The following is a 9,813-nucleotide window of genomic DNA, read 5'->3' on the forward strand; positions in this document are numbered from 1 at the left end:
TCTTCATTCCGTTAATGTTGACACATTCTCTATCTTTGCTAAACTAGTCATTGCCGACATGTTGATCTTGCACGATAATGGCCATTTGTTCTAACTAAGTTCCCGCAGATGATGCCAATTTCTGGGTGTTGATTTCCGACCACACAACCAAACGAGGAACTTAGCTGGAGAGCACCGACAAAATAGTTTAAGCCCGAACACCTGCCAACAAGAATATGAGAATACTGCAGTGGTTCGTCCACCCGGGAGCACTCTGACGATCAAGTCAGTAATCTAATCTCTCACAGATATCAATATAAGTACTTAAACTTCAACAATGAAAGCATAAAAGCATCTCAAATAAAGCATACCTTAGACCCACGATGGTGCCGTATTTTTATAATGATCAGTGTCCAACTGTCCCTAGAAATCTTACTTCATGGGACTCTATCCTTTACAAGAATAATATTTATCACAACTCACACTATTCAGATTAAGATGAACTCCCTCAAGAGTCTCATCTTTATCCAAATAGGTAGCTTGATGTCATCTAGGACTCTAATCATCTATCCAAATATCTCGAATTTCGGTATTATTGCACCATATCTCGGCACCATAGTCCGTCCACGTGACACCTCGGCTAACAACCTCGGCCACGTGGACTACCTAAAAATATGTCCCCACAGATAATAAGTCCCAAAAGGGAGACCTACCCATAATAAAGCCATTCAAATATGAGAAATTAGTTTTCATATATAAACCCATAGACAAAAAAAAAAAAAAAAAGGTACACAAATAATGTTGGACAAAAACAAACGCTATCAAACAACGAGCTTGAATTCATCCCAAAAATTTTGGTCATTAAAATTCATTGATTTACAAACAAGTGGCTTTAAATTATAATAATGTAGGATGAATTTATTCTAAAAATTTTGGTCATAAAAATTCATTGATTTACAAATTATAGAACATATCAAACTAACAACCCTTAAATCTTAAAACTATCACAATGTCAATAATAATAACAACAATAATGATAAGAATAATTTATTATAATAATAAAATAAAATAAGATTGTTCAATTTTGGTGTGACTTTGGATCGTTTGAATATTAGTGTGGATTTGCATGTAGTGTTTTCCTAAATCAAAGATTGTTCAATTTTTGTGTGATTCTAAAGGTTTAAATATTGTTAGTGTGGATTTGTAGGTTGTTGTGGACAACTTCAAAGATAGAAAATTTTCTTTAATTGATCTTCAATTTTGTAATTGTTACTTCTCAATTGAAAACTTTATTGTTTTCCATTGTCCAATGATAGCAAATTCAGTGAAGATTTTATTATTTTTTTATAAAAAAATTCAACAAGAGAATCCTAAAAACAAATTGTTGCAAAAAAACAAAGATCAAAATGAAAATTTGTTGAATTTTTAAATTTTTAAAGATTCCAAGCAAAATAATACTAACCTAAAGAAGCATTATATTGGTGGATATTTTAGTGATGAAATAGCCTTCAAAATTTTAGAAGATTTAAACTAAGGGGAAAAAAATTATGTTCTTATGTGTTGTTGAATTTTCTTAAATAATTGATCATCCAGCTTAGAAAATTGGGTAAAGTAATACTACTTTACCCAACCTTCGCATCATCCTCTCATACTCTCGATCAGTACCAGTATCATTATTGTCTATAAGAATTTGGTTTGTTGTCAAATATGGTTAGAGAATATTGTAGTAGTGCAAAGAGAGGGATTTTGTGGTGGGTGGATGAAAATGAGGGTAGTATGGTAATTTCATTTTCATATTAGAGGATATTTATGTAATTTTATTATTATTTTTGTGTTAGGTCAGTTGTAGAAAAAATTCTGACAAAAGAATATTTGTAATTTTCAAAACGTGAGGGGAGAATTCATAATTTTGACAAACTTTAGGGAATGTATTTATAATTTATTCTAATAATTATTATAAAAATACAATTTTGAAAAAATATAAGAAGATTAAAAACCATATTAATTAATAGTGAGAAAAATATACACAATTTTGTATAAATAGAAAGTACTTTGTGAGTAAGATGAACATCACTGTTGCAATAAGATTGAGGTGTAAAGACATATAAGAGCATCTCTAATGGTTTGGTATTGGAATTGTCAAAGCTATAATATAGCAACTTTGAGTAAAAAAGAAGAGGGGTCACTGCTGTGGTTAAGGCACAGCAGTGACTGTTGTATCTTAATATGAGATGTATTATAAATATATTTTTATGATCTAAACCGTTCATTTTATAGGGTTTGTTGAGTACTTCATTCCTACCAAAAATCATATTAATCGGATATCAATAAATATATGATCAAATAGTATATTTTTTATGCTATTTCTGAAAAGAAAAACTTATTATTTATTTTTTTGATTATCGATCATATAGTTATTGATATCCGATTAATATGTTGTACTTCAATTTGAGATGTATTATAAACATATTTGTATGATCCGAATCGTTCATTTTGTAGGATTTGTTGAGTACTTCATGTCTACCAAAAATCATATTAATCGGATATCAATAATTATATGATCGATAATCAAAAAAATAAATAATAAGTTTTTCTTTTCAGAAATAGCATAAATAATATACTATTTGATCATATATTTATTGATATCCGATTAATATGATTTTTGGTAGGAATGAAGTATTCAACAAACCCTATAAAATGAACGGTTTAGATCATAAAAATATATTTATAATACATCTCATATTAAGATACAACAGTCACTGTTGTGCCTTAACCACAGCAGCGACCCCTCTTCCAAGTAAAAAGGGGTTCTCCAATGGTGAGATATAGCAACTGTCAAAATTGGCAAATATCAAAACTTGTGCCAAACAAGCTTTGGCAAATACCAAATCTGTCAGCTCACCAAAAACCAACTGATTTCCTTCTTTCCCTCCTTCCCTCCCTCCCTTTCTCATTCTTTTCAGAAAAAACTCACAAAAAAAGGGGGGAGGGGGTCAATTTTTCATTTTGTGAAATTCACGAATTTTTTTTAAAAACAAAACTCACCAATTTGTTTAAACAGTTTTGGCAATTGACATTTGAAAAAAAAAATCAACATTTTTTTTTTTAAAAACAGAATTTGACTAAAACAACAACAAAATTCAAGCAATTTCAAATAAATTTGAAGCAATCTCAAACAAATTTCAGGTAACCTTAACAAATCTCAAGCAATAATCAATAAATCTGAAGTATATTTTAAACAATAAATACCTAGATTTAAAGAGACTTGATAGATTTCAGATGATTGAGGCACTTTGAAGCTTTGGCGCCATCTTCTTCGTTTTCATCTTCTTCATAAAGTCGATTTGAATGAGTTTTGGTTTCAAGGGTTTCATTTTCTTCGTTTTCATATTCTTCTTCAAGTGATTTCACGGGTTTCGTTTTCTCATAGACAAATTGAAGATAAATGTTTAGGGTTTCTCATAGACAAATCAAAGATAAAGGTTTAGGGTTTCAGTTTCTCATAGAGGGTTTCGAATTTTTTGTTCGATAGAGAAAATGAAGCTAAAGTTCGTGATCTAAAATCTGAAAAGAAGTGGATGAGACTGTTATGATTGACTGATCTTCACTGAGGCTCATCGATTTCTCTCTCTCTCTCTCTCTCTCTCTCTCTCTCTCGAGAGAGAGAGAGAGAGAGAGAGAGAGAGAGAGAGGCGAGACGATCAGTGATCTGTGATCGGTAATGAGGGTAGGAAATAGTGAGAGAAAGGTTTAAGGGAGATGGTTTAAGGGATGAAGAGAGAAAGAAACAGAGAGAGGCAACTGAATTCCGATGGATATGAGAAAGAGAGAGTTGGGATTATGATTCTAGAGTGTTGATCTCAACCGTTGGATTATGCAAAGATCCAACAGTGAGCAACCTATTTTGGAATGCTAAACATGAGCACAACTCTATTTTAGTCTGGGAGGAAAAAAGGCTCTTTTTCCAAACAAAGAAGACATCAACGGCTAAAAACAAAGGTCATATCCTTGTAGTAGTATAAATACAAACACCTGGATTCAATTTGAGTTCACAGCAAAACATCCTAAATTACATTTTTCATTTTTATTTTTCATGCAATTACTATGGAAGGTTCGTCAAAAACAAAGAGAAGAAAAACATTCAGCATTAATAAAGATGTGGCAATTTGTAGAGATTGGTGTCACATTACTGAAGACCCAATTGTTGGCAATTCGCAATCTCGTGCTCATTTTTTGGGAAGAATTTTTAAAAATTATTGCTCGATTCAAAATGATCAATCAAGAACACAAGTGTCTATCTCGTCTCGATGAGGTGTAATCATGAAATGTTATAACAAATTTCGTAGGTGTTTAGCGCAAGTCGAAAATCTACACCCAAGTAGAATGTCTCAAGTTGATATAGTAAGATTTCATCTTTATTTATTATGTTAGTTTTTTTATTTTGTCTCATATAAAAATTAGCTAATTAATTAATTTAATATTTTATTGATACAGATGTGTTGAGCAAACCTTTTATACCATCAAGATAAAAACAAATATTTTGCTTTCAAACATTGTTGGCCAGTCTTGCAAAACAATATCAGGCGGCACGATGTAACTCCTACGAATACAGTGAAGTCAAGGACACATATACTATTTTCTCCTGTTTCAGCCTGCAAATCCTTATGGATAACTGCATTTCTCTTGAAGACGATAACAATCAAAGTGTTGGTAACAGCCCAAGTGTTGGTAACAATGCAATTGGTGATGGTAGTGTCTCTGCAAGGGGTAAAAGGCCTATAGGTAGCAAATATGCAAACGAATTATTTCAGAAAAGTCAAGTCGTTGAAGCTGAAGTCCACAAATTTAACAATATGTTAAGGACATTTAACTAACACTTTACTGAGAAGGAAATGAGAAAAACTGAAAGAGAAGAAAAAAGTGCTCAAGCATTGCAGGAGATGAAAGAAATTAAGATAAAAAAGAAAGACCATTCGATAATAATTACGGACATTTCTCATATAACCCTCAGACGAAAGCTTATTACATAATGTGCGAAAATGAGATTTTTGCAAAGTGGTCCGCACATGAGAGCAACCCAAATTACTATTTTTCCCTGCCTCCTGATGAATAATTATTGGAGAATGTACTTTTTCATTTTGCAATGTCATTTATTTTTCAATGTAATTTAGGGGGTGTTTGAGAAGTGGAATTTTAGCCCAATTTAGGCTAAAATTCACAAAAAGACAAAATAGGTTAAAATTGCTAATAAGACAAAATATCACATCAAACTCATAATTATTTCACTTTTTCTCTCACAAGCATCATATCCAATTACAAAAAAATTCAATCATCTTTCCAAACACAAAAATTTAGCCTACTAAAATAGCAACTTTCCAAACACCCACTTAGTATTTCTTTTTAAATGTAAACTTTATTTTGCAATGTAATGTAGTGGTCCATGTAATTTTGAGTATTTTTTATATTCCAATGTAATTTTATTTTTGCAATGTAATGTTGACTATTTTTTAGTATAATTTTAATTTTTCAATATTATTATGAAAAAATACAAGCGTTGTTTTTTTTTTTTAATGTAGTTAATAATTTTTTATTTTATTTTTTGTAGTGGTATGTTTTTTGGTAGGGTGAATTATATATATATATATATATATATTTTTTTTAATTTTTTTATTTTTTTATATTTGTCTAGTTTGGTGAATTATATTTTAATTTATGTTTTTCAATGCTATATTTTTATTTTTTCTAAACTCTTTCTCCAATTTTTTTTTTTTTAAATTTATCTCCCAAAACCAAACCAAACACACCATTAATTTTTCTTAGAAAAAGTTTGGAAAATGTCATAAAAGAGAAAAAATAAAATAAATAAACAATAAAACAAATCACTGAAAAATCTATATCCAAATAATACCTACAAAATCTAAAGGAAAGGTAGTTGAAATTTGCCAAAATAGCATATCACCATTGGAGCGCCATTACTATAATTTGACAAAATGCTATTATTTGTTGTCAAATTATAATAATGGCAATGCTATTAGCATTTGCCGTTGGAAATACTCTAATTGTTCGATTTTATTCAATTGTATTATTTTAAATCTTAATTCAAGAATAGAATTGTAATCAATAATTTTTTAATTTTTTAAAACTAAAACCAAACTACAACCTAAAAAAACTTGACTATCATAAAATTTTGACTAATTTAACTCAATGTTACAATAATTATCTATTTCTATCATCTTATCTTAATATTTGATGTATTGATTTTATTGTCAACACTGTATTAAAAAATATACGGTTAATTCCCAATATATCTTATTGACTATACTTATTTACTCATAAGTCTTGAGTAATATATATATATTTTAACATATTTGCCCTTTGTTTTGACAATGAGAAAATTGTGAGACTTTTTATTTGTGTTTTATATTTGTGAAATTATTATTTAGTATTGATAATGGTATTGATAAATTTATCAAAAGAATAAATAATTGGGACATTTTTTACTTTTGTTTATGAATTTTGATTTATTTTTAATTTATTTATGTTAATTTATAGTGAAATATGCTGTGAGAGTGGGCGGGTTAATTTTGAGCTATTTTGAGAAGTGAGTTAAAAGCCACTTCCCAACTTTTAACCCACTTCCCTCTCTCACAAAAAAATCAAAAAAATAAAAAATAATTTTTAACTATCTTTTCAAAACAACCCTTTGTAGTCTCCCATTGAGGAGTTTGTAGTTTCACATGTCCGCCAATATAACAATGGCCACGAGATGTGTTTGTAGTCTTCCACCCTAACCCCCACCCCCAGCCCCACCCCATATCATATTGGGGGTGGGGCAAATCAGGTTGATAGCAAGATGAGTTAATTCTGTAATCTAAAAAATAAAAAAAATATTTATATAAATAGAGATAATATAATATATTATGGATAATAATTTATAAGTAATAAAAGTTGTAATTTATAAAATAAAAAATAAATAAGTGTATTTTAGTGGTTTATATTATTATTTTAATAATTTAAGTAATAGCCATTTTATTCCGCCAAACTATAAATAGAACACTAGAGTTTTTATCCATTCTATTGACTGATTGTTGTGATTCTCTAATGAAAAAATTTATTATATCATTCAATAGTTATGAAAAGATTACCTCAATAACTGCAATAATTTTTCCTAATTTAAAATAATAAATACATATTCTTATTGTGAATCATTTTAGAATAAGGTCTGGCTTTGGTTCAGTCTACCATCGGATTGGACCGTGCTGTTGGGTTTGTGGGGGTTCACCACGGGTCCCGTTTTGAAAAGCTGAACCGTTCAATATGTAGAACTCGTCGAGTACTATATGTCTGTGAAAAATCACGTTGATCGGATATTGATAGCTATGTGATCAAAACAGTTTTTTATCAACCGTTAATTTATTCACCATCCATTTTTTTTTATACAAAATTGATTTGATCACATAGCTATCGATATCCAATCAATGTGATTTTTCACAGAAATATAGTACTCGATGAGTTCTACACATTTATCGATTCAAATTTTCAAAACGGGACTCGTGGTGGACCCCCACGGGCCCAACAGCACGGTCCAGTCCGATGGCGGACTGGACCAAAGCCAGACCCTTTAGAATACACATTTTCAAAAAGATGTATACCGTGCACAAGCTATGACATTCATAACTAAATTATTTTTGGTCATAACTTTTAAAAAATATATATATATATATATATATATGAGTTATAACTAAATACTACATAAGGTATAATTAAAAATTATTTTAATTATAATCACAATAATTAACATCACAATAAGTCATAACTAGGGATGTAAAATTGGTCCGGCCCAGCCCGACTCGTCTAACCTTGGGCTCGGGCCAATCTAGGCCTGTTCGAGCTCTTGCAAGATATTATACCGGCCAAACCCAGTCTAGTTCTCAAAAATCCAGGACCAAAGGGTAATTGGGCCTCAAGCAGGGCTTCGAGTTTGGGTTGGGCTTGACATTTTTAAAAATTTATTTTTAAAAAAAATCGCCAAAATAGCTTGAAAAATAACATTGGGCATTGGGTGAGTCGGGCCTCAAATTTGGTCAAGGGACTAAGCTAGAAAAAGCGTGGCCCAAGCTCTAGCCCTAGCACTAGCCCGGGGGGGTCGGGTTAGTTTGGGCCTCGAGTAGGTGGGCTATTTTTAGAACCAACACCACAATGATAATCAAAGATTAAGGGTGCTCATGGATCGGATTGGGTTGGATAGCTTTTCACCTGTTATCCATCTGAGCTAGGAGAATTAGAAGAAAAAAAATCAATCGACATCCGCCTACTTAATTAGCAGATGTGAACTGAGCAGGTTGTGCCGATTAGTCGATGGATGCGAATCAAGTTAGCAGTTTGAGCTTTACTATTTTAGGCATTTTTTACACTATTTTTAGTGATTTTTTTAATATTTTGAACCCAAAATTTTTTATTTTCATTTTTTATATTCATTTTTTATAACAATAAAAATAAGACCCAACTTTCGTATTTCACAAAAGTGAATATAATTACTAATAAAATGTAATTTTTTTAAGGGAAAATTACCACACAACGGTACTTCTAAAAAATTATTGCATTTACATGGAAAAGATTATGACTTTAATAATTAATATTTGTAAAATTTATCCTTTATTTGTAATTATTTTTTAAAATTTGAACTGAATTGAAATTTTTTCTTTTTAACACACAAAGCATAAAAGTATAACATCACTTTTTTAGGGGTGATGACGGATCGTGTTGGGTTTGATGACCTTCCATTTGCTATCCATCCGAACTTAAACAAATTGAAAATAATACATCCGTATTTGTCTGCTTGAACTGTTAAAATCAACGATTTTGTAATGAATCGGTTTGAATCATTCTATTTTAATGGATAAAGTAGATGTTTGTCCACCTCTGTAAAGACCACAAACATCATAATTCAAATATAACTAAAATATGGGAAAGATTACGGTGCACACTTTTTAAAGGGTGTATACCGTATGCATCTTATAATTAAAGAATAAAATAATGTAATTTCATACTTTTCTATATCATAACTAAAAATAAAAATAAAAAGTCGCAACCAAACAACAGATAAGGTATAACTAAATATTTCATGAGTCATAACTAAAATAAGGTCATAATTAAAAAAGAATATTGGTTATAATGAAAGAAAAAAAATTGCATAATTTAAGGGTTTATATGGTAAGGGTGTATATACTAAAATTTCCATATATATATATATATATATATATATATATATAATTCCTTCAAATGAGTGTATCATATACATCTCTAGTTATGTCATTTTTTTTAATTATAATCAATTTTCTTCTTTGGTTAAAATATTATTTTAGTTATGACTCATGAATTCTTTAATTATAACTCATATTGTGTTTGATTATAATATTTTACTTTTAATTATAATTCATAAAATATGAAATTATATAATTTTATTCTTTAATTATAAAATTTATATGATATACTTTTTTAAATAGCATAGTGTTACCCACTTATATATACACACACAAAAATATTTTAGAAAATGAATAACAGATAATGAAATTGAATTGTGTGATGAAAATGATTAAGTCAGTTAGTTATCTAACCAGGAATCCGGATCCTCAGCCGCCATCCCTGTCGCCCTCCAAAATGACGTCGTTTTGGAGGTTTTTTTTTTTTTTTTTTTTTTTCAGCTGGTTGTTGATCCGCTTCTCGTCGGCAATCAGAGTGTCGGCGACGGCGAGGATTTGGTCGGCGACTTCCAGTCTCGGCTTGGATTCTCTAGCTCGGATCGCGAATGTCTTGCTTCCAATGAGGTCACGG

Source organism: Camellia sinensis, chromosome 6 (genome assembly GCF_055761805.1).
Source record: "Camellia sinensis isolate YWXY chromosome 6, ASM5576180v1, whole genome shotgun sequence".
NCBI lineage: Eukaryota > Viridiplantae > Streptophyta > Magnoliopsida > Ericales > Theaceae > Camellia > Camellia sinensis.